This window comes from Nanorana parkeri, unplaced genomic scaffold (assembly GCF_000935625.1).
Source record: "Nanorana parkeri isolate BGI_ZX_2015 unplaced genomic scaffold, ASM93562v1 scaffold88, whole genome shotgun sequence".
Lineage (NCBI taxonomy): Eukaryota > Metazoa > Chordata > Amphibia > Anura > Dicroglossidae > Nanorana > Nanorana parkeri.
The window spans coordinates 1218085-1244369 of record NW_017306356.1 but is presented as its reverse complement, the minus strand read 5'-3'; the positions used below and the strand labels follow the sequence as shown (position 1 = coordinate 1244369).

At 39.3% G+C, this 26285-nt stretch overlaps 1 protein-coding gene across 1 annotated transcript in view; it reads left to right on the top strand.

Moving 5' to 3' along the window:
- PAX5 (paired box 5) overlaps window positions 1-26285 on the top strand; it is a 205664-nt gene that overhangs the window by 836 nt on the left and 178543 nt on the right. The gene's annotated exons all lie outside the window — the stretch shown is intronic.

Genomic DNA, 26285 nt, shown 5'->3' with positions numbered 1-26285 from the left:
ATATATATATCTATATATATAACACCATATTGTTTGTTGTATAATAATCGTTCGATTTTACTACGTATTGACAGACTGATTTTTTGGATTGATTTATAAATGTGTACACTTATAAGTCCATGCCATTGTCTTCATTGTATTATGATTTCCATAGAATATTGCAGAATCAGTCTTCCCCTTCATTGGTTTGTAGAGCTCTGCTAGTTTTTTGAGACCCAAATCATATGTACCGTATGCTATAAACTATAGTGTACGAATTTTACGAACATCACCCGAACATTTGAAAGGAACAAAGCGTGTGTTCTGGATACTTTTATAAAGATGTGAATAATTTAGATTCGCTAACCTGCTTTTTTTTCGCTATGCTTTTTGGTTGCATAGCCAGAATGAGAAACATTTGTAATGTGAAGATGTGATGTAAATACTTTGTCCGCTGATCCCAGTAGTGCTCCGTTATATGAATGCTTGGTGTAGGTCTAGCAAAGGGGGCAGCCGATAGGAAGAAGCCTATATATATAGAGAGAGAATGATTTAAAGGGAAGAGGGCTAATTTGGATGTCTGTCACTGGTGTAAGTGTACAACGTCTGATTGTGATCCTCAACTCACACTCGTGGCCGTGTCATCCCCAGTGATCAATGTCTCCTTATATTACGTCTAATCGTGTGAATAATCGTTTAATCGATAAACAATTTCATACATGTTGCGAGGTTAAGGGTTTAAATACGAGATAGTGAAAGTGGCCCCACTAGATTAAGAAAATTAGATCTGATCTTTCCTCTCCTGACTCCTATTGATTAGTTGGCGGCTTTGGCTGATAGGAGGCCATCACTGCGGGCTTGCTATAGCATTGATTTCCTGGGATAATTACTCTAGACACCTTCAGGAAACATACCTCTATAATGTGCTCAGATCCATGTCAGGGACGAGTGTGATTTCAGGATTGTAAATGTGTGCTAGAGTCAGGTGGCAGCAACTAAAAGCTTGCCATACACCTTGCTATCCGCTTTTGCGAATGGAATTGTACAATCTAAACGTGTCTGAACCCGATCCAATCAAATTTGTCTAAAAATGGGTATTATATAAACTGGAAAATAAAAAGGACCACAAACCTCACAACCTCCTTCTTAAATTATGATTAAAATATATTTTCCTTATTTGTACCATTGAACCTAAATTTAGGAGATGATGTGATCAGATTGTAAAGTGTGTGTGATGACCTTAATGATGTGTGTAAAATTGGCCATTCAGAGAAAGATCGAAACTGAGAAATATTACTATGATATTCCATGTGACATATGATTGTACTTTCAATGGTGACAGATATATTTTAGAATAAAATGGCCCTGTACTCCGAGGGGTCATCTTTAATGACAACATTTGTCAAAAATTATCCTCTCCATGCAGGGCACGATTTTTCCCACAAGGTTTGACCGATATCTGTCATTCTGATCGTTTGCATTTATCATTCACACTTGTCAGATCTTTATTGCATGGTAGAAAACAAATACAGTCGGCCACACAAAAAATCGTAGATGTACGAATTACTGTGTAGAGTATGGACCTTCTTAAACCCGCCATTTAAATAATATCCCAACAGGATGATTCTCACTTTATATGATGGCTGTTGGTAAATGCTGCTGATCTGACAGATCAAACCTGGAACTAAACCTGACTGTGTTTGGGCAGCACAAGCAACTGGGGAAATGGCTGTTGGCTGTAGAATCTAATACTATTATGATCTGCCTAGTACCTGTGCCTAGTACCTGTGTTATATGTGTCACAGGCCATCCTCAGCAGATAGACATTGGTCCCTCAGTATTCAGCTAGGTGAATGATTTCCAGATCACATTACACAGTACATTTGTCCCAGGTTTGCACGCCTTTGCCCCGGTACAGACGTCCCAGCTTCCCACTGTGCTCCTTATTTCCAAGCTTGCTTTGTACACAGGGAGATAGAAGCAGCCAATGTGCCTCTTTATACGGGTCACTGGTTATGTTCACTTGCTGTGTATCACACCCATTCTCTCCCCTTCCTCTAAACATATATTGCTTATCATTGCTTTCATTAACACGACCTTCTGTTTTTTTATGAAGAGAGGTATTGGTTAAAATAAAAAGCAAAAAAAAAAAAAACGAACCTCCCTCTATCATTTCTTAAGCCCGTGATAAATTATATAGAAAAGGACATCAGCTCTTTGGCACAACATAAATCACAAATGGAAGAAAGATGCTTATATTTGCAAAACTGCTGCAAGTTGGCTGCTTTCCAGATTCGGCACAATTCCCTGTCCATCGTGTAACACTGCATTGTATCCTTCTCAGTGTTGTGGAAGGTGCAATGAATAATAGTGTGATATGTGCACATTGACTTTTTGCCTTCAGCACTGTGGCCAGGCTCGGATCACAAAGCTAACTCACAGGGATCCTTATTTTTTTTTTAAGGTGCAAGTTATTTTCCAATGAGTCCAATGAGATTTGAAAATTACATGGCTACAATTAAGATCCCTATCTTTGTGTTAAAGCTTTGTGATTTGAACCTAATGACAACAAACAGTCATCTAATAGTAAATGACAAATGATTGTTCCAAGTATGTCTGGACGATTATGAGAGAGAGAAAGGAGAGAGAGAGAGAGAGAGAGAGAGAAATATTGAGATATTGAGAGAGAGGAAGGGGTAGAGAGAGAGAGAAAGGAAGGAAGGGAGAGAGGGAGAGAGAGAGAGAGAGAGAGAGAGATGATTTCTAAGGGACCAATGCCTTTCAGAGAGAGATTTCTTATGAATAGAAAGATAGATAATAGATAGATAGATGCATATTTAGAATAAAAACACTAATAATACCTTGGAGCTGTCATACATATATTTCCATTGACACAGCCTGGTTTGTTTTGATTGAGAACCCTTATACTCCTCTCACATTTAAAACAGCAATTACATCAATATCAAACCCAGCAGGTGGCCCATCAATCCCCCTCGAATGATGAATTAGCCAAAGTGATCTAGAAATTGCCCTGTTCGTGCACGAAATGCCATTATCATTCCTTTTTGCTACACCTATTTTCAATCATTGTAATTATTAACCTTCATTTGCAGTTTCACTAAAAGTATAAACGCGAAGTTATATTAAAAAGCGGTGCCTTAAAAATATCTCAACATCCTCCAACAGTTTTCCAAGCGACTTGGCATTCGTTGTAAATAAACAGGCTAATTATGATCCTTTAAAGCATAATTCTATATAGTACAATAATGCAATGAGGCAATTTACAGAAGAAGTTGAGAATCTTCACTCAATAAATTGTGTGAAGGTTTACTTTTATTATCCTATCCTGTGTAAAAAGGAAATTCCGGCTTATGTATTTCATCTGGGTATTCATAGTGAAAGCAGCTACAATTTACTGAGTTAAAAAATCTCAACTAATTTAGTAAATCAGCCTCATAGTGTTCACAGCAAAAAGGTTTCTATAAGAGTCATCTTCTTGTTGTAATATTTTAATTGCTGATGAGTAAATGATCGGATCTGAGCGATTGTATTAAAAACCCCCAAAATGAAATGTGATAAAGGAAAGCTTAGCATTGCTACATACATGCGAGTGACGGAGAATTATATTACAATGTGTTATTAATGACAGGTTCATGTAACAATAATCAGTTCTAGTCTGGCCAGGAAATGTATCCATACAAATATGTGATGGTAACATTGTGTCAGTAGACTGATTCTTGCTGATTCTTTACTAGTGTCTTCTCCTTATAACCTTATACCACCGGTGTACCTTTCGCTGTGGAAATCGCCCTGTACCTCTTTTACTCGAGTAGGCTTGTGAATACAAGATCAAGGAGTGACCTCCCCCTGTTCTCTTATGTCATGGGATATAATGACAATATGGTGTCAAGATGCCTGACACGGCACATAGAATATAGAGAGCATGTTGAAGGAGGCGCTTTACTTCTCTGTGACCCGTGAAATAATCTATACAATTGTTTACTCTTAGCCCTGATCTCACTGTCAAACACTCTATTGTACAAAACACGTGGGATCCACACTTACACACTATTCCTTGTCATAATAGAGTGCCACTCATGTCATCATATCCTAACAAGCATACACCTAATCAGGGCTCAAGTGGGTCTCCATGTACTGGCTGACCTTTCTCATATCCTGCACACATAGATTACTGCACTCCTCTCTTTGCCACAAGATTTGACCCTACGAGATTATTCACTAATATATCATGTAGTGCTGCATAGAATGACACTGGCTGTCCCTCAGCCACCCTTCTCTATTGCTTGAGAGTTAATCTCTCTCTATATATATATCTGTCTTTTACCAATCTCTCTTTCTCTCCCTCTCTGTCTCGCTCTCTCTTCATTACCAATCTATCTGTCTATTTATTACCAATCTCTCTCTCTCTCTCTCTCTCTCTCTCTCTCGCTCCCCCTCCCCCTCTTTCTTTCTTTCTTTCTTTCTTTCTTTCTTTCTTTCTTTCTTTCTTTCTTTCTTTCTTTTCATTAGTAATCTATCTGTCTATTCATTACCAATTTCAATCTCCCTCTCTCTCTCTCTCTCTCTTCCATTTCTCTCTCTCAATATCATCTCTCAATATCTATCTATCTATCTATCTATCTATCTATCTATCTATCTATCTATCTATCTCTATCATGTCATTATCACGCCCAACAATTATAAAAGACAGTCTGATACTATCTACCTCATTACCACCTTGTAGGTTTATATTAATTTGTGGCTTCTCCGGATACTTATAAATATATACAGCTGGCTGTGATTGTAGTTTATTGTTTGGCTGCAGACTGCCAGTACTTTGTGTAGTGGAAGCAGGTGGGTGTGTATTGTGGTATGTTTGTATGTTTGTATGTTTGTATACTGTGAACACAAGGGCATTACAGAAAATAATGCAGGCAATACTGGAAGGTGGTATAGAACAACACACGTTGATGGTGTATTGCACATAGAATGTACACTGCACTCCCCACTTCCTGGAAGTACTATACAATAGTCTCTAGCACAGCCCAAGCACCAAGTATGATTTCTGTACCTGTCTATGGCTCTTCCGCTATGATGGATCATTCGGTAGCCGATTTATTATTTAGCCTGGAACACTGCATTCAGACAATGCGGTGAAACTGGAAATGTTACATGAACACTGCAAAACCCTACTTTGTTACATATAAAACAAGAATGCTGAATATGCTACTTCTGTATCAAAAATATAAAATGCCTTAAAAGCTTAGACGGCTGGTTTCCTATGATGGTTAACTAAGGGGTCTATTCACAAAGCTGCCGAGGGCAGCCGAGTGAATGACCGATCAGAAGTGAAGTGAGCCGAACACTGTTCGGCTATTCACTTCAGGCTGGTACGGCTGATTTCAGCCGTATATCGGCTGAAATCAGCCGTACATCGGCTTGCTTCGTGTGGCTTCGAAACAGCCGAACATGCTCAGCATGTTCGGCTGATCCGAAGTGCAGAAGGAGTTCGACTCAGCCAATCCAACATCTGGATCGGCTGAGCCGTACCTCCGGCAGGCTTCACACTGCTGTTCGGGCTATTCTGAAAGATCCCGAACAGCAGTGAGAGAATAGCCGAATGCCGCCGAGCGGCATTTGGCTCGGCTGTTCTGCTCGGTCCCTCAGTAGTAAACTCTCAATGCTTTTGAATGGGAATTTTTGTGTTTCCTCTATTCTGACATCGCTCGTGCCAGAATGAAGAAAAAAAGACACAGCGGGGTTTCTCTCCTTGGCGGCCGGGAGTGGGGGGCTCCCGGGGCCCCAGGGAGAGTTTTTACATTTTTGTAACTTTTTTTTTTTTACAGCAGCAGAGCCGCCGGACAATAGGAAACTATTGGGCGGAGCTAGCTGTCACTGCTAGCTCTGCACAATCGTTTTCTATTTACTTTTTTCTACTTTTTTCACTCTTTTTCTGTTCTGCTCGGTGCCTCTGAGGGACCGAGCAGAACAGCCGAGCCAAATGCCGCTCGGCGGCATTCGGCTATTCTCTCACTGCTGTTCGGGATCTTTCAGAATAGCCCGAACAGCAGTGTGAAGCCTGCCGGAGGTTCGGCTCAGCCGATCCAGATGTTGGATCGGCTGAGTCGAACTCCTTCTGCACTTCGGGTCAGCCGAACATGCTGAGCATGTTCGGCTGATCCGAAGCCACACGAAGCAAGCCGATGTACGGCTGATTTCAGCCGATATACGGCTGAAATTAGCCGTACCAGCCTGAAGTGAATAGCCGAACAGTGTTCGGCTCACTTCACTTCTGATCGGTCATTCACTCGGCTGCCCTCGGCAGCTTTGTGAATAGACCCATTTATGCATAGACATGTATTGTTGTTCTTTTTAAGATTCTTATAACAAGTTTGTGGCAAGAGCAAATCTCAAACATTTGTGGCATAATATTGCCAGTAAACAAGTAAAAATGATTGTTACTAGTACAAAATATATTATTTTAAAAGATATTATACATAAATGTGACTCCATAAGCAGGTACCTAAGATTTGTTTTGGCACAATTGTCCTTTTTATTAACATACGTATTGTACACATTTTAATTCCTGTATGTGTATTTATTCAGTATATTTTAATATATTCCCTACAAACCATCTGTATGAAATATGTTTCTTTCTGGGCAAAGAACCACATGTACAACTAAAGTACATAACACATTAACAATAAAAGCAATGAATTTCAGTCTGATGATTCATCAATATATTTTAACTAGGATTATAGTCTAGATCTGTGCTGTTTATTTTATTAGAGTGTATGAAAGCTATAAGATTAGCTTGAATAACAAAGCCATACTGCCACTTAGATTTGACAAAACTGGGTCTACTATCACCATTTTTCATTTATTAAATAATGATTGCAGGTTGAGTGATCAGATTAAAGTAACTGATCCAACTAGTCAAAGGCTCACGCCACTGAGACAAGCACATATACAATACATTATTTGCAGAAATATACAATGGAGTGATCTCAATAGATGTATACAACAGAGGGATCTATTGTTTTGGGGCTGCACATGTAGAAACTGATGTGCAACATCATCTATGGCCATCTTGTGTGTCTTATTATTTGACTGAAACTGCTGGCATATAAGAAAGGAGGGCTAATATTTATAGGTATTTTGAAGATCCCTATAATTGTTGCCCACAGCTTTTTAGATGGCATTCTCCCGATTGACCAAAACAGATATGACAAGCTAATGTCTATGGTGCACCTGCATACATTGGTGAACAAGACCTATAGGGGGGATAGCGATTGGACAGGTTAGATGCACTTGTCTTAATTTATTGTTATCTTATTCCCTGTGATTACCCAGCTGCAAATTTTTCGCAGCTCACCCCCACCACTCTTCATAGGCTGAATCCAATGATTGCCTAATGCAACTGTAATGCAACTTTACAAATGTGCCAACTCACACAAAATTAGGTAGTTAGATTATGTCTGCAAAACTGACTGTCCTCTATTGCCCATCGTCATCTTTAGGCATTAGATGATCCTTGCCAGATCCTGCTATTTTTGGCAGGATTAGGCAGTGTTCAATACGTCTATGGGGACCTTCAGACCTCAGTCACCAGCCCAACTGGTTGATCATCAAGGAAACTTCATTGACTGCTTTGGATTTTTGAGCCAATACCAGTTGACCCCTCAGGTGAAAATGGTCTTCAAGATGTGTGAGGAGTCATTAATGCTTATGCAGTACTAGTTTGCTGGTCAAAATTCTCACCTGGCCCATCATTCTATGTCTAAACCTGAAATTTTCTGTCTGGCTCATGGGTAACAACATCGAATAAAGAGTCTCACTGATTTTAAGATTTTCTTTAGGGGGGTACACAATCCAGCACTGGTTTGTTGAGCCAAAGTAGAATTTGCTAAGCCTTTTAGTAAATTAATCACAGAACATAAATGACCAAACCAACATATTTCTCCATTTCAGATATCACCTATGCTAAAGAGGTGGGAAATGGATCTGATCAAATTAGTGAAGGCTGGTATGAAAGCATAGCTATGTATGTACTTGTTGTGTGCAGTTTATTTGATAGCTGCGTAGAGTGTAGTAAAAAGATGGCAAAATATTCCCAATTATATAGTTGCTTATTCAGCTGTTGTGACCTACAAGTTTATTTAATAAGGTAAAGAAGAGCATGGAAACTGAAGAAACCCCTAACAACCAATCAGAGTTTATCTATCACTTTAATAGAATGGTTGCTGTGTGCTACCTCGTTGTGTGCATCATGACTACCTCACTGAATAGACCTAGAGTACTAGTGTACATTCAAAAGTTCATGCCCCAGATCACTAATATCTAAATACCTGATTGGTAAGTAGAAAGGAATCTCCATTTTCCATTACTGGAAATCAAAGATAAGATGTTGAGGAAAACTAGAATAAAAAGGCATTGTACAGATAATCACATTTTTCATGCTTATAGCTTAGTGTTTCTGTGTTTAACACGGTAATATAACATTAGCCAGTTTCTGATCCTGGTGAGGATAAAACACCTGTTCAGATAGTACATTAAATGTCTGATAAACATAAAACTGTATCTGAAATATTGAAAGAGGTCTAAAGATTTAGTCACAGTAGCTTGCATTTTTTTTTTGTTTCAGATCTGTTAAATTAAGTTTTCGTAAAGATGTTGTGTCTTGAGACATTCAAGATTTTCTAAGTGTCACATTAATAGTCAGTATTGAACTGCTATTATACAATGAGACATAAACAGAACATTTCTTAGCAATAGTTTTATATCAACAAACAGCACACAGCTACAAAGCATTTTCTTCTGCTCAGGTTTGTGATTTAACTTTACAAATATAACCTCATAGTAGTGGTGTCTGACATATGTTTCTACAGATCATTAAACTTGAAAACTCCTGGGTTATCACCTTCAAGGGAGCTGCTATCAGGACATTCCCTAGAAGACAAATAGGGTTTTGCTTCACAGCAGTTTATACCAGCAAGTGATTCTTGGGTCTATATTGTACTCATTGTAGTGTAACAGGTAAGGAAGGAAGATGATACCAGGGCAACCATATTAAACACCTTGCATGTCAGAGCAGCCTATGTGGAGTTATTTTACAGTGATGGAATAGTGAGTTAAACATGCTTTCCGTGTTCCTTCTTTAGTCATTTTTGTTGCTGTTTGAATTAGTAAGGTCCCTCATACTTGGAGCATCATTTGTGATAATAAGGCCTTGTAGGTGGTATCACCTTAGTGATAACAATCAGATGGGAACAGTGGTATCACTTATTGCACACACAATTTATTATAATGTCCTGCAGAAATAAGAGTGGCCCTTTCATTGAGCATGCTCCAGAATTAGATGTTGCCTTGGTCAATGCGATAAGTCATAGCAGGCCTGGCTTGTTTTAAAATCTCTGATCTTCCCTTACCAGATGAGAGATCTGCAGAGCAACCTGTTTATATTTTTCCAGTTACTAACTGAATATAAGAAAAATCATTGCCAGTCATTTTCTTTGATATAAAAACTGTATGTATAAGCTTATGTCAGAAGTAAAGCCTGCCACAGAGCCAAACTGCCTGACATTTAAAGAAATAGGTTCGCGAATGAGTGTTGGAGGGCCAACAACTCATGTCCTCCACCATAATCCCTCATTGTTGTTCTTTGTACAAGTTGACATGCGTTGGCACTACCTTAGCCGTGTCTGTGTAATTCATAGGGTTCCTACAGCAGGCTGTGCTGGCTACTTGTTATATTTCACCACTGCCTCTGGCTCTTGTTATATTTCACCACTGACTACTTCATTCACTGTCCTTCTTTGGCATTATTATCATCGCTAGACCCAGATCATGGCAATAGCAGTAGCAACTGACCCATACCCATCTCAGACCCATCACAAACCCTTTATTCTTTCTGTTTCTTTCCTCTACAGAGGGGTCCAGATGTTCATCAGTGAAAAGAAGGACCTTTCATTTCCTGATTACTGGAACCCAATTATGTAGAATTCAATTTACTTCCTTTGTTGGTCCATTTGTCCTCTTGGGCCATAGGGAGTAGTAGAGTCAGCATGTCTGATCACAGTGTGCATGTTAGATCCACATTCATTCAAGCAAAACAAATGGCAAACGCACTCATCAATTCGTTACCAGCTTTACAGCAAGGTGCACACGGAAGGACTTCAAACAGTAAAACAGCAAAAAGTTTCCAGGCACACTCACCAGCCAGCATACAAAAAAACCTGTCCAACCGCTAAGGTTAAAAGCAGAGGTTTAGATAGACGCCTTCTGCAGAAAATGTGAAAGCCACACAACCACGTCAAGGCACCTCCGTAGGACTGCACTATATGGAGGTCAGCTTCGGCTTTCAGCACGGCTCAGCCGAGCCAAGGCATATGCGTTCCGCTCGACTGAGCTGCTCGGCCAAGTTCGGGAGCTGTATGGGCTATAGTGAATAGGCCGTACAGCACCCCTTCGGTTCTACTGAACTGAAGGGGTCCTGGGGCCGAAGCTAACCAAAGGATCGGCCGAAGCTACGGCTAGATCCTTCGACTGCTTCGTGAATAGACCCCTAAATGTCTTCCAGTTAAAGATCCCATATGAAGTTTTGAAGGTTACCATACATGCAACTCCAGTTATAAAACCTATGTATTGTGTGCTAAGATCTTTAGCAAATTTACTTGTGCACAATTGTGTCTGTCAACACAATTGTGCACAATTATACTGCAGTCTGTCACAACTGGACAAGAAGAGAAAGTGAATGAGGGTTCATAGTCATCTTATGTGCTGTCATGTGCTGTCAACATGCAACTCCTGTAACCATTCTGGTTTTTCAATACCTAAACAAATTTCACTCAGCAACTGGTGTCATCTGCTTCTTGCACATGGCACTAAGCACTGTTCAAAAGTGCCAACCAACAAAGACCAATACTTGGCCAATCCAGGTGACACTGTAATGTACCTTTAAAGTATATTTCCATATTTGCAGATAAATTAGAGAAAACCCCCAATATGTGTTTGTTATGTTTTCCCATTCACACAGAATACCTAAAAGAATTCAAATAAAGTATTTCTTCCCTTTTACATGTGTCTGTGTAGCAGGTCTTTGCAAGCTTCTCCCTCAGTTTCCAAGTGAGAGGAAACTCTGTCTGTCCCCATAGAAAGACTAGGGACAGACTAAGTTTCCCCTCATTAACATACAATGTTTCTAGATCTCTTTTCTTTATTCAATAGATATTTATTGAGGATTAAAATAGAAGTTTAGAAATCTTACACAACAAACCGTGAACAAAAACAGCGGAAGCAAAATGTAAAAATAAAGGTACCTTGAAAAGTCTCCTGCGCTGAATACATGAGTCACAGAGGAAACTATAACATATATCCTGGTATGGTGTGGTATCAGCCTATCCATACTGATACCACACCATACCAGGAAGTAGCAGAGGATTTAGTCGCTACACTAAACCGGCCGGTTATTTGCTTTTAAACTGCCGGTTATTTGGCATTTCACAAATATTTTTTCACCGCCATTGAAACACAATAGACTATTTTGTTACTATATATATCAAATCTGCATATTCACTCCACGGAATTCCCTACCCTTTAGGATCGATTAACTTTGTTCATAAACTTATTTATATAAATTTTTGATATACCCGAAGAGGGGATTACACTTTATTCACTTTAATAGCGCTGCACACTCAAAATCTCTTTTATAACATATAACAATCTATCTACAGGCGTCATAGATACAGAATGTGATACAATGATGTAAAAACATAGCTGGTGTTCTCATAAAAGCACTATCAAGACGCCGTGATAATCCAAACTCATTAGAAGCTGAGACTTGAGATAAACATATTAAGAAATAGAAAATAATAGCAACCAAGTAGAAAGTTAGAAAAAGTGAGCAAAGAAAGAAAGGGATCTGAATCTGCAACATAGGAATTCCACCCTATTTACAACTCGCAGGCTAACCAAGGCCCAATCAAAAGGACGGGGCAGGTAATGGTGTATCGCTTCTAGATCTTTAACCCTTTCTTAGGACAGACATTGTTCAATCTAGTTTACACCTAATAATGAGATTTGACAGCATAATACAGACAGGGTTATTGATGTTAACATTAACCTGCCCAGCCCTCCTTGTAGTCCGGAGCAAAGTTCAATACCGAGAACAACATTTCTTTAAGAATAGAGTATGCATTGTGCAGGGAACAATAAAAAAAAAGAAGTTGAAAGTTCTGCTATGTGAGTAAGAAACATGCAGCAAATATAGTTTCAACTAGTTTTTTCTGGTTTCCAAGTGGTAAAATATGGGGTTAAAGTCCCATTGCTTCTTTAATAGGAAACAGTCACAAGATTCAAAAAATGTGAATTGCAATTGTCCAACAAATATTCGAGATGCAGCTGCTTTCCCTTCATAGTGCCTGTAATCTGATTAACCACCCACGTTGGCCCCTAGCAGAACAAGAATATGTGACCTAATTAGAAAGACATATAGCTAAATATTTTGCACAACTGTTGAAGCAGGAAATACAAGGTAAAACATATCTGAGGGGGGACAATGAAACAGAATTAGGAGACGTTAGCGAGCAGCACAATGTAAATCCTCAAATCTTAATGTTGTGATTAAACTTTCTACTGTATGCGTAAAATTGGTATTAACGGAAAGCCGCAGACACTAGAAATGTATAGGCCTTCATTTATAATTGTTCAGTTCTTTGCAAAATGTTGATGCATGAAATACTTTTATAAAATTGTATATTCTCTGTGCTTCTTTAGCTCTTTTTAGGAACTGACTCAGCTTAAGTCAGTCTTTTTGATTTTTTTTATTAATGACTGCTACTCTTACTACCTTAGTCCTTTGCATGGATGTTATTCTTTTCTGGTCTGTGCTTTGCTGCCTTTTCCACATCCTGATGTACTTCATTGGGATCGGTTGGTTGTTTCTTTTATCCCCTTCAGTTCCACTTTTTCTAGGATAGCTCTGCATTGTTTTCTTACAGGAGTACCCTTGTCCAATATAAAAATTCTACAGGAGGCTAGGAAAATTCAAATGTCATATTTACCACTTGCAGCAGGCAGGTGGTAAGTGGGGAGCCAATTGCAGGAAGGCCTGTTAAACTTTGGTCAGCGACAGTAGCAATTAAAGAGGTTCAGTGAAAAAACCACAGTGGTGGTAATTTACCAAAACTGGAGTAGACCGAACCTGGAGCATTTGTTCACAGTAACCAATCAGCTTCTCTCTTCAGTTTGTTCAGTTAAGCTTTGCAAATAAAAGCTAGAAGCTGATTGGTAACTATGAGCAACTGCTCCAGACTCTATCTATTCCAGTTTAGGTAAAGTCCGCTCAATGCTTTAATCAAATTTTCCACTTTTATGAGTGAAGATTAAGGGGGTTATTCACAAAGCTAGCCGAAGGATCAGCCATATGCTTCGGCTCAACTGAGCCCAGGTGAAAGCCGAAGTGGGCCAAACGGTGAAAGCCTGCTACTGACAGCTGGGCAGAACCAGCTGTGATCTCACGGCTGGCTCCAGCCACTTGCAATGATAGATCAGCGTCCCCTGGTTACCATGTAACCAGGGGACGCTGATCTTTCATTACAATGACAACTTGGCTGTGATGTCACAGCCGGCTCCGTCCAGTTATTCATTAGCCGGGACCAGACAATATGACCAGACAATGTATTCAGACAATATTTGCTTATCCTAGAGTTTAGCTTTATTGGATGGAAGTACCAACGGCACTTTCTTGTTCGGAGGAGCCCAGGTTTGGGCTGTGTTCATCCCTATTTGCTGGTACGATTGGACTGAAAGTAGGACATATGAACAAAAAACATTTTGAAATTTTTTGACATTGTTGGTGTTTAGATAAAGTTTAACTTGGTTTAGAATGTTGAGTAGTGACAATGTGTAAATAAGCTAACACAAGGTGACTGTAATTCTGCTGATAAAGAGTAAAGAAATGTGTGGCTGATGCCTATACAAAGTTTACAGAGGTTGCATACTTACCTCTGCCACCTATAGGCAGAGGCCTGATGTGTCTAAAGGTAAACCCAATCCTGTTTTCGACCCAACAGAAACCAGTCATTTTTTCTTTTCAATCTCTTATACTGCACACATTGCAATTTCATAAATGAGGTCCATTAATCCGCTAGAAGCCAGGCATTAAAACACGTTTTCTCATTTTTCCAAAGGCTGAAGTGTAAAAACTACTGCCCACTCTGAAACTAGTATAATTTGAGATAACGGATAGGTCATCTGTGGTATACTGTATATAGGCCATACATTTTGAAAAGTAGGTGATGTTCTGCTGTATGTGTATGTAGGGGGGCACTAAACGTGTAAATTGACAGATGTGGGCGCGGTAAAAATTGATTTTTCATCTAGCTCAAATGATATGTAATCCATGGGTGTCATTTTCATCTCATACATGATTAACTGCAGATTAGTTTTAAAAAAATACTTTTTTTTTCTATTTGTAAAGTTCTAATATACAGTCTTAAGAAATAGAAAAAGATGAAAGATAGCTAAAGGTGATAATGGGTGTTGGAAATTGATTTTTTTACCTTTTGAGATTCTCACATTTCTGTTGTACACTGCATTTCTTTTTTTCTGTCATGTCAGTTGTCTGCATAGATGTGTTGCAAACAACGTGAAAAGGACATCTGTGAATGTGTGCCAATGGTAGCAGTGCATTTCTATAAATATGGTGAAGCATCTCTGCATTTTTTAAGTGACCCCCATGGATCAGAGCTCTAAAACTACATATATTTAGTTTCCAGTGGCTTCTAATTAGGACTCCCTCATGCTGTCTTGAAGGCAGGCAGTCCATTGTCTGGGTACTCACACATGCTCCACCTGCTAAATAGCTCGGGAATTGTCATTCTTATAGCCAGTTTGTTTGAAAAATTTTTTTGAAAGAATTCTGTTTTGATTTGGCCAGATCACAAATATTCATTGGTAGTAGGAATAACTGTTATTCCTGGGTAAACCAAGCCAAGTACGATATGTATAAAATGCTGCTAGTGCAAATCTGGCACAAGCTTCTGACAACAAAAGGGCACAATGCCATTTAGTTCATGAATACTATGACTTGATGTGTTTTCTGTTACCTTTTATTTTAGCTTGTCTCAGCTAAAAAGATTGTATGGATTTTATATTATAATAATATAATACTATATAATTTACAATAATAACAACAATAATAATTAATGTTGTTGTTATTATTATTATTACATGGCAGTATTTTTTATCACAAGGTACATTGGCTTTCAAGCACTGACATTTTAGGGTTGCTATTTTATGCTGTGCATATGTGCTTATTGAAATATCAAGGCTTCAGTGCTAGCATAGAGTAACTGACTGTGCTCGGTGCATTTTTTTCTGTGCATAGTAAAAATGTGAGGTGGAAATGAAAATATACATTGTGAATGCTATCAGCGTAAAGCACACTCAGCTATCTTTGCTAAGTAAATACATTCTCAGGAACCGTATGTACAAAATGCTGTTGTAACATGCAGGAAAGCTTTGGAGAGTGAAAACAGAAAATGGTGATGTAACAGTTGTTAACTATTCTTTGTGTACTTGCATAGCAGCCAATGTATTGCAGTACATTATTTTGTACCTAAATAAAAAAAAGGTATATATTTTTTCCCTTTTCGTTTTTAAAATAAATACTTTTTTAATAGAATGAAATTGACATGTAGCTCGCTATCACTTTCCAGTTCCTAAATGTGCGCATGAAATGGCCGATTGGCACATGTGTGTCGGCATCCCCTATACATGTGTGGAGAATCCAATGTTCCAAAAATGAGCTGTGCATCGTGTATTCTGTCACGGAGGTCTGCCAGGGATGAGTAGAGTCACGGAAAAGAATTAGAGCTGAGCGATAGATGAATTTTGGTTTGACATTGTGGGCTCCCAATAAATAAGGCATTGTCAAGAATAGGTAGCTTGTTTGATTTGCCATATTTGGGTTTATGCATCTTTAGTGCTCATGCATCAGCAGTTGTTTTATAGATTTGTCTAGCCGACGCTGAAATCATGGATGAACAATAGTGGTAGGGGTAAGCATACCTATGTCTGAAGCTGAATAGGACAGAGTTATGACCTCTAATACCATACGGCAGTTTGACCTCTAATACCGACGGGCAGTTTGCAGGTCTTTCCACATTGCTAATGTACCAGCAGTGGTTTCTAGCCCTCTTTCCCCCAAGAATGGCATCCTTGGACATTCTACATTCAACAGATTTGATGATGTTATTGTGGCCCTTGGGAGGGAAATGTAAATGTCTAGACATGTGGAGGTTTTAAAATTGTGTTATAAAATATAACTAGGATTAAATAATAATTTGCAAACTGCATACTTTTTTACCATACCATGTAAGCACTCCATAGTCTGTAAACACCATACCAGGTTTCCTCGTTATGGGAAAGTAATCAACACTTGATGGTTAATGAGGTAATGAATGCTAGGCAAAAACAAATATTCAGGCATGACCTTGTTAAGAATAAAGGTTTAGGTCAATGCATCCATAATGCAACATACAGGACTTTTTCATAGCACATTGGTGCAAACAAATATGTTAAAAGCAATGCATTAACTCTTGTCTATGCATTTTTCTGCATATAAATAAGCAAAATACAATGCACAGTGTCCAGTGTAAACAAGCTCTGATCTAGCACAAGATATCAAATGAAGGCAAGTAAATGGTGAGCAAACAAACCCCAGTACAGTATACACAAAGTCCAGACAAAACAGTTTACACTACTGGGCAGTCTTATGAACCATTTTGGGTGAGGTTTTCTAAAAGCTCAACCGGCCAGCTAAGCTATTCTTGCATCAGTGACACGTCAGGTTAAGGGGGAATGCCTATATAGTTTAAAAAGATAGCACAGTAGAGTAAGAGAAAGTGTTCACATGTCTACTTCCTTAACATTTCCCAAAAATAAGGGGATCTTTGCTAATTTCAGGATAGTGGGCTAAGCGCTGCAAATCACTCCTTCACACTCCTAGTCAACTATGCATCTATAACCATTGGTTTATAGCAAAGACACAGCCTAAAATTATAGAGGCACTTATTCCAAATTGCATACAGTTGTTTTAAGCTTGTTTGCCATCATCAGTGCAGTGTATGGAAATAATGGTTTCTATGGAGTGGGGCTTGGGGTCCTACAAGAAAGCATAACCCCCAAGGTTGTGGTGGGAAAGCACTAAAAAATCCTTAAAGTCCTCCACTCAACCAGTACGTAGCACCAGTACCCAAGGTTGTGGTGGGAAAGCACTAAAAAATCCCAAAAGTCCTCCACTCAACCAGTACGTAGCACAGTAGGGCATCCTTAGAACACAGGGAATTTATTTCCCCCCCCAAAAAAATCTGATACAGCTGTATGCATTTTCGAATACATTTATTTATAATTACGTGCAATACAGCAGTGGTTCTGGATGCACAGTTGGCTACGGGGCATAAATTAATAATTTACATGGCTCCACACTGTATCCTGAAATGAGGAATAATTCCCATATTTCTGGGATTTATGATGGAATGAGTTAAGTGAATACTATCTGTTCTGAGAAAAATCTACTGTGCTCAATAGTTCAGGGTAGGGCTTTTGGATACTTCTGTCCTTTCTCACCATAATATTTTGGGTTATACTCTCTCTTTTAAACTATAAGAGTCTTACATGTCAGAAGCTAATTGCCTGAGGAGTAGTTCCCATCTTCAGATAGAAGGTGGCCACTCTCTGACTCTGAAGTTACATATTAGTCCCCAAACTTATATGTGGCCCAGTAGCTGTAGAGTGACGACTGTTATTGGAGGATAACATCTTCTTAGAAGGATTGCTTTCTCTTGAAAGATTCCCTTTAGCCATTTGGCTGATTGTAGACAGCATGTGTTCACTGGACTGACAATTATTTAACAAATCACCCCTACATTGTTGTTGATTAACAATTTGTGTTAAATATATGCTGCAAATGAGGCAGCAGTGCTAGGCAAATACAACACTTTATCTGTCAGTTAGACAAGAATTTGAGCATTTGGTAATAATCACTGTGTACGTGAGTAATGACCAGTTACAAACAAAGGTTTCTCAATAAAGATGAACTGTCAAGAGTCTCAAAAAATACTAGCGTGGTGCAAAAATCCTGTGCCTACAGAGTCTGCAATGACTTAACTTGAAGGGAAAAAATCAATAACTATTTCATAAAACAAAAAGTTATAGATATAAACACATGTATACAGTAGTTAAGTGTAAATATAATTAAAAATAGGCATGAAAAATGTGAACAAAAACATTTGTCAATTTAATTTGAAAACAATTCCGCATGTAGAAAATGATGACGAAACTAACTGCTAGCACCTTGTGTGATTGGTAGGCTAGCTGACTGTTGGCTCGACTTGGGGCTGTCACTCACACATCCCCCTGTCCCATGATACCTTCTCTACCCCCTCCCTTTCTTCCTCTTCTCCCCCCTCTCTTCCCCTTTGTTGACTTAATTTCCCCTTACCCCTGATTCTACATTATCTTTCCTATTCTCTCCTCTCTATCCTTGCTCCTCTATTCTCTCTCCCCTTCTTTCTTTTCTTTCTTTCCATTTTTCTATCGCTTGAGTTTATCTTGGTGCCTATGTTTCCTTAATACAGGACTTCCCCGTGGACTGCAATTTTGTCTATTTAATGTGCTCAAACTCTGTAGGGATGTCCAGCACTGCCCTAATAGTTATTCTTGACCATCTTGGCATATTTGCTCTCTATTTTTCTTTGTTCTTCAAAAAAAGGTCTGTAAGCACTTTTGTTTATTGCATGTTACTGTATGTCTTTCTTGATTTATTACAAATAAATAAACATATTGTGACAGAAACTAACTGCTAGCATACTGGCTGTTGAGTCCTTAAAAGATACAGTACAGAATACATGCAATGTAATTAAAGTTCTGTGGGCATACCACCCAGCTAGTGCCTTGTTTTAACCCTGACTGGAACTCTGGTTGAGATGGAACTAAAGTCTGGTCAGGAAGATATGCAAACCAGGGCCTTTCCTTTTATAAAGTAAATTAAGAATCTCTTTACCAGAGCCACCATAGCATTAAAACAGATAAGGTTCACAACTTACAATCCTGCTCCAGTAAATACAATTCATCATAGCAAAAAATATTCCTGCAGGTCATCATGGCTTTTTACCCCAACAGGCTCTACTATGAAAGAATTAGAGGCAGTTGTATATGTCGGGGCTTAGCAGATGCTTTTTCTGTGAGACATGTTAGCCAATCACGCCATAAAAATAGCAGTAATGAACTTGACTTGCATTGTGAGGGAACCAGGAACTCCTCAAAAAATTTGTTCAATTTGGACCTGTAATGGAGATGTTGTGTATGTTCAATCCAGAAGGGACAGTTTTCTACACATGTAATTATTGACCACCCTGACCAAAGTAATGGAACATCGTGGCAGCATAAATTTAAAAAAAAAAACAATCAGTTTGTGACCTGCAGAAACTTGGAGCTTCATTTAGAATGTATGCTGCAAATGGCTTATATAAATCATGGCATCCATTTCTACAGGCCACAGCTTTTTCCAATAGGTCCCATCTCCTGCCCCCAACCATGTTATATTATTTTTCTTGTGAGATTTAAAATCAGGATCTGCTATTGTAGATAGAACTGGTACTGCTATATGTGAGCATTACCATTGTAATATTAACTAATAACTAACAAAGTGCCTATAGAGAAAGAGAAGATGGCTAAGTATTATAAGAGCATGAGTCTCATGACTCTTCCCAGCAGTCCTGTATCTCATGTCCAACCTAACTATGTCAGCAGTATATGTGTACCACATAGTTATAAAATAATTTGGAATTTCATGGTCATGTGATACCTATTTTTTTAATCTATGTTAAAAAAAGAAGCTACTCAGGAGGAATGTTCACCTTGGTAGTGTACTTTAGAAAATCACAATACACTTCACCGAATGCCATAACTGGCTTTGTGAAGGGGAGGGTTTTTGACCTAGTTAAAGCCTTTCTCTTCACCCAGCTTTCTTCTGGACACATGGAAGAGACCTGCTGCCCCTCAAAGCAGGTTGGTGGCTGGACAGCCACTTCTGTCAGTGGGGCGATCAACCCCCAAAGCTAATGAAGTAAGTTTAACATGGTCCCCTGAGCAGTAGATATGATATGTTTGCTGGCAGTGTTAGCATTGTAATTGCCACCATATTTTTGCAGTGCCTCAAAATGACAGTAAAGAACCATAATCAACTTATTAGACCCAGTGTTGGCAGCCAGGCAAACATTTCATTCAGTGTAACGTAGGACATTTTGTGTATGCTTACCCCTATTTAGGTTTCTAGAGAGCTTACAAACTAATTGTGAACATATTTTTGTGTCTTTAGAAAGAAGTCTGAAGTTTTGGTGGAGTGGTGTGTGTGGGGGGCCTATCACTCAACAGCTAGGTGACAGTAGGAGAAGCCAGGGGGTCTCCGTCACACTGACCAAAGACTTGACTCGTGGAATGAAACATGTGAGAACACCCCAATGCCATCCTAAATATATGTGTTGGGGTAAATAGTGTATGTAATTTTATAGCACCTATAACTAGCAATCAAGGTATGACTCAAAACTGCCCACCCACCTATATGTAACAAATAGCACTAAGACCCTTATAGACCTGTACGCTGCCATCCTGCATGCTGGAGCTGCATCCTGGGACAGCCCCACATCAGGCTATGAGATCTTAGTGCGCAGAAACAACCAGTACTAAGTAGGATTCTTGCAGGAGGAGAAGGGAAAACTGCATAGGATGCAGCTCTGCTACAGAGGTAAGTATGATGAGGAAGGGTGAGTTAATTTAGGCTAGTTCACGGAGCCGTGTCAGAATAGAAAAAAATATATATATATTTTTGCCCATAGGAATGCATTGCTAGATTCCTATTGGCTATTTCAATTTGCAATAGCCAATAGTTAACTAGCATTGTACTCGCCCTCTGCTGATGGACCTGATGGAAAACTGCAGCAGAGGGTTGGTGCAATACTAGTTTACTATTGGCTATTGCAAATTGAAATAGCCAATAGGAATCTAGCAATGCATTCCTATGGGCAAAAATATATATATATTTTTGCCCATAGGAATGCATTGCTAGATTCCTATTGGCTATTTCAATTTGCAATAGCCAATAGTTAACTAGCATTGTACTCGCCCTCTGCTGATGGACCTGATGGAAAACTGCAGCAGAGGGTTGGTGCAATACTAGTTTACTATTGGCTATTGCAAATTGAAAACGATCTATATAGAGGCACAATTATAGACTTGTCCCTATAATTGTGCCTCTATATAGATCGTTTTCAATTTGCAATAGCCAATAGTAAACTAGTATTGCACCAACCCTCTGCTGCAGTTTTCCATCAGGTCCATCAGCAGAGGGCGAGTACAATGCTAGTTAACTATTGGCTATTGCAAATTGAAATAGCCAATAGGAATCTAGCAATGCATTCCTATGGGCAAAAATATATATATATATTTTTTCTATTCTGACACTGCTCCGTGTCAGAATAAAGAAAAAAAGAAAAATCAGTGTTTCTCTCCTTGGCAGCCCGGAGCTGGAGACTCCTGGAGCACAGGGAGAGAGTTTTTTTTTTTTTACGGCAGCAGAACCGCCGGACAATAGAAAACTGTTGGGCGGAGCTAGCTGTCATTGCTAGCTCCGCACAATCGTTTTCTATTAACTTTTTTTGTACTTTTGAAACTATTTTTCTGTTCTGCTCAGCGGCATTCGGCTATTCACTCACTGATGTTCAGCATCAATGAGAATACACCGAACAGCAGCGAGTAGACTGCCGGAGGGTCGGCTTAGCCGATCCAGATGTTGGATCGGCAGAGTCGAACTCCTCCTGCACTTCGGGTCGGGCGAACATGCTGAGCATGTTCGGCCAACCCAAAGCCACGTGAAGCCACCCTATGTACGGCTGATTTCAGCCGGTATACCGCTGAAATCAGCCGTACCAGCCTAAAGTGAATAGCCGAACAGTGTTCGGCTTTCTTCACTTCAGGTCGGTCTTTCACTCGGCTGCCTACGGCAGCTTAGTGAATAGACCCCTATAAGTTTGTTGAGAAGAATGTCACCAGCATGCCGAAAAGCCTTTCAGGATCACCAAAAGTTAATTTTATTGAACAATTGTCCAATGGAAACAAGTGCTTTTCGGGACCGGGCCGGGTCCCTTCATCAGGCTTAACAGCGACGAAAATGTACAGTCCAATCGGGGGTGCAGAGGAAGCTTGTGTTGTACTCAGAATATAGAGAAGATCTTGTTGAGCTCCTTACCGGAAATCCCAATAATAGGGAAGGGTGCTAGAAATGAATGCAGATGGCGCCGCTAATCACATGAATTTGTTGAGAGGAATGTCATCAGGACACTGAAAATCCTTTCAGGATCACCAAAAGTTCATTTTATTGAACAATTGTCAAATGGAAACAAGCGCTTTCAGGACCCTTCATCAGGCTTAAAGGAGAACTATGGGGTTAAGGCTTTTCACCATAGTTCTCCTTAGGGTAACGGGAGGACACAAACTAGTGTCCTCCCGTCACCCTAGGCTCAGTATACCGCGAGCTATAGCTCTCAGTATACTGAGGCGCCGCAGCTGAAGAGTATCCCGACAATTGTGCCGGGATCCGCCCAGCTGTGTGACTGACAGCTGGTTCTGCTTATCTAGAGGCAGAGCCAGCTGTACCAGCCCCCGTCCGTTCCGCCAGTCAGCGCTGGTGGATCGGAGGGGGGGGGGTAAATCCAGCCCCTCCCCTGTCACGGCAGGGAGCCGTGACAGGATCGAGAGGTGAGCGAACGCCTGTATGTGTTCGCTCACCTCCCGATCTACTGAGCCGACCTGTGACAGTTTCATTGTCACAGGTCGGCTAGAACTATGAGGTGAGTGAAAAGCACTCACCTCATAGTTCTCCGTTAACATATTCTCTATATTCCCAGTCTATAAATGTCTCCTTGACCATGTCTCCAGTCTCCAGCAACTCTCATATCATGTTTGCAGTCTCTGATAAACTCCTGCACCATGTCTTAGGTTTCCAACCATCTCCTGTGTCATGTCTGCAGTCTCTGACCATCTCCTGTACCAGGTCTGCAGTCTCTGATCATCTACTGTAGCATGTCTGCAGTCTCTGACCAGCTCCTGTTTCATCTTACAGCTGCACTTCACTTAGTGAATATTATGTGCATCCATTTGGCAATGTAAGGCCCCCTAAATGAAGTAAGTTGACCGCCACTGATCTAAATGTACTTCCTTCTAAGCAAGTATGCAAAAAAAAATACTGCATCAATTGCAAGTCTTAAATATTTATACACATTGTGTGGGGTTTTATAGACAGTACTAATATTATGTGGCCACAAAGAATTGTGCATGGAAACTGCACTGGAAAAATAACTACATAATGGTATCTCAGTCTGTATGTCACAAAGGGTTGTGGATCATTTAATGAGACATTTGAATGTTTTGCTATGTGGAACACAGACAATGTCCTTTCCTCTAGTTCTTATAAACCCGGCCATTAAATTTTTGATGTAGTTTGTGGTGAATGGTTCTCATTGAAGGCAATTTTTGTGCTCTTATATTTTGTATTGGAGTATGTTATACTCCAATGCAAACACTAGTCGGTTGTGCTCTGAGAGAGCTATTTATTAAGCTGCAGATGCAAATTAAGATGGCCAAACTGCTAACATCTTATCTGTTAGTAAAATGAGCTGCAGAAAAGAGCTAGGAGGACAGAGTTAATTCAAAATGTCATTTTGTGGTAGTGAGAAACATATTAGACAATTCATATTCAAATTAGACAGTGACATGTTTAAAAAAAAAATCGGTATTTCTCTGCAAGCAAGAATATCATTTAAGCTTGCGGCTCTGATGCTCACTACATATTAGAAATTAACTTTAAACCATTAAGATAACTAGGCCTGGACTGGCCTTCAAGCAATTCTGGTAGCTTTCAAAGGGGCTGACCTGCTTGAGAGTCACTGCGGGCTTCTCAGGATCAAAGTGCATTTCCACTTTGGTGTTTTGGGCTTATTTTTGAACAAACATAAACAGCAAGGACAATTCAGAAACATTGTATCCAATGGTACAGCATGCACAGTGCATGCAAACCAGATGCAAAATGCATGTAAAAGTAACAGGAGAAATGGGCCCTCAGGGGTGGGTTTAGCTTCTGGCAGCATGGTGCCTAAGTGGTTAGCACACTTGTCAAGTGATATTGTAATCTTGGGTTTAAATCCCACCAGGGGACTGGCCTGCAGTGTACTTTGTATAAGTCAATGTGATAGATTTACTAAAGAGGTAGAGAATGCTCACTGTGCAAAGTTTGCAAGCATAAGTCCTGCTTTGATTTGAGGGCTGTTATAAGTTCTTGTAGGTTGTCAAACTCATTTGTAGATGTTGTAATAAAATAAAAAATGATTGCAGTTCTTACTTATTCTGCACTTAGTCCTCTGTATGAAACTGTGATCAGGTGTAGAAATGTATTGCTTATTACAGCCCCACAATGGGGTATATTGCATGTGATATTTTCATCACCATGTGTTAATTTTTACGATAAAAAATAATGATTCCAATTCACTTTTATGATATGGATCAGTTGAATTTGCTGCATAAATGTTACATTATTGATTTTTGTGGTAGTTTATACATAAACTTCAATCGCAATCACAAAAATGAATAGCATGAGGTCTCATGCCTTAAAATAGAAATAAAATAATGTTTAATCAGATAAAAAATATTGATTTATGAAAAATATTGGGTTTTCATGGTTAAATAACTATTTTATGCAAAAAATAATAAACACACACCTATGTGATTTTTTGGTAATTAGATAAAAAATATTTGGAGGAAATTATTTTAAATAAATTCACATTTAAAAAAAAATTATATGTCATTTTTTTACTACTACATTTAAAGAGGATCTATTAATACCTTTACTAATCTGCATTAATATAATTACTGACACCTCACAATGTACATCACTGGTGTCCTTAGAAAAATGTAATTAACATGAAAAAGCAGTCCTTGAGCTCCAGTCATATGATTACGTCTAGGGCTCAGAAATGCATCTTGGGAGAATCAGATAATTAGTGAGACTGTTTTAGCTGTGTAATTTTCTGGCTATGAGAGAAATCAAAAGGGGGCTGATCTCTGTATACATTGCTGCACAGCCATGGGGATTTCCATGACCTGGTCGTCTGTAGTCCAGCATCTTAGTCCAGTAGACCAAGAAGTAGATACTGACCATAGATGTTGCCTGATAAAGATAACTGTACCCTTTGGTGGAGAAAGTATGTGAAGGCAATTTTAGGAGCTGTGCTGTTGCCTTTTTTTCAGAGGTAATTGCCTGTGTTACAAAGGCACAATACTTATCATGCATGCAGTAAACATGGAAAATTATCTCAGAGGCTTGGTCTGCTTTAAAATAACTCATAGTAGTTAGTGAATTGACCCAACTTTTACTGCTCTCTTCAAAATACATACTGTGCATGCATGAAATGTCAAGCTATATAAAAATTCTGGGTGGCATTTCATACATGTAATGAACTAATAGCTTGCAGTGGCACCTCCTTTCTTGTTGCTAAGTACTGTTTCTTTGTACTTTGATGTCATGGCTAGTGCAAGACACTGCACCTTCAGAACATACATATTATTTAGTATTAGGAACTGCTTTATGTCAGTGTGAAAGACAGCTTAAACATCTTGGTTGTGTTAGCAATGATTCAATTATACTACACTTGGCAACGTTTGATTCATGAACTTGTATATTTTTTCTATACCATATTAGCTTTTACTTCTAGTCTAAAGCTACTTATAGATATAAAATAAGTTGGCTGGAGAGGATGATGATGTCATGTCTATGGAAGACTCCTCACCTTTGCTAACCAGCCAACTATCTGGAACAACATTTAGGGGTCTATTCACTAAGCTGCCGTAGGCAGCCAAGTGAATGACCAACCTAAAGCGAAGTGAGCTGTCCGAGCAGAACAGAAAAATTGTTTAAAAAGTAGAAAAAAATAAATAGAAAACAATTGTGCGGAGCTAGCAGTGACAGCAAGCTCCGCCCAACTGTTTTCTATTGTCCGGCGGTTCTGCTGCCGTCCAAAAAAAGAAGAAAAAAAAAACCTCTCCCGGGCGCTCCGGGAGTCTCCCGGCCGCCAAGGACAGAAACACTGCTTTTTCTTTCTATTTTGTTATTCTGACACGGAGCCGTGTCAGAATAGAAAAAAAAAAAAAATTGGCCATAGGAATGCATTGCTAGATTGTTATTGGCTATTTCA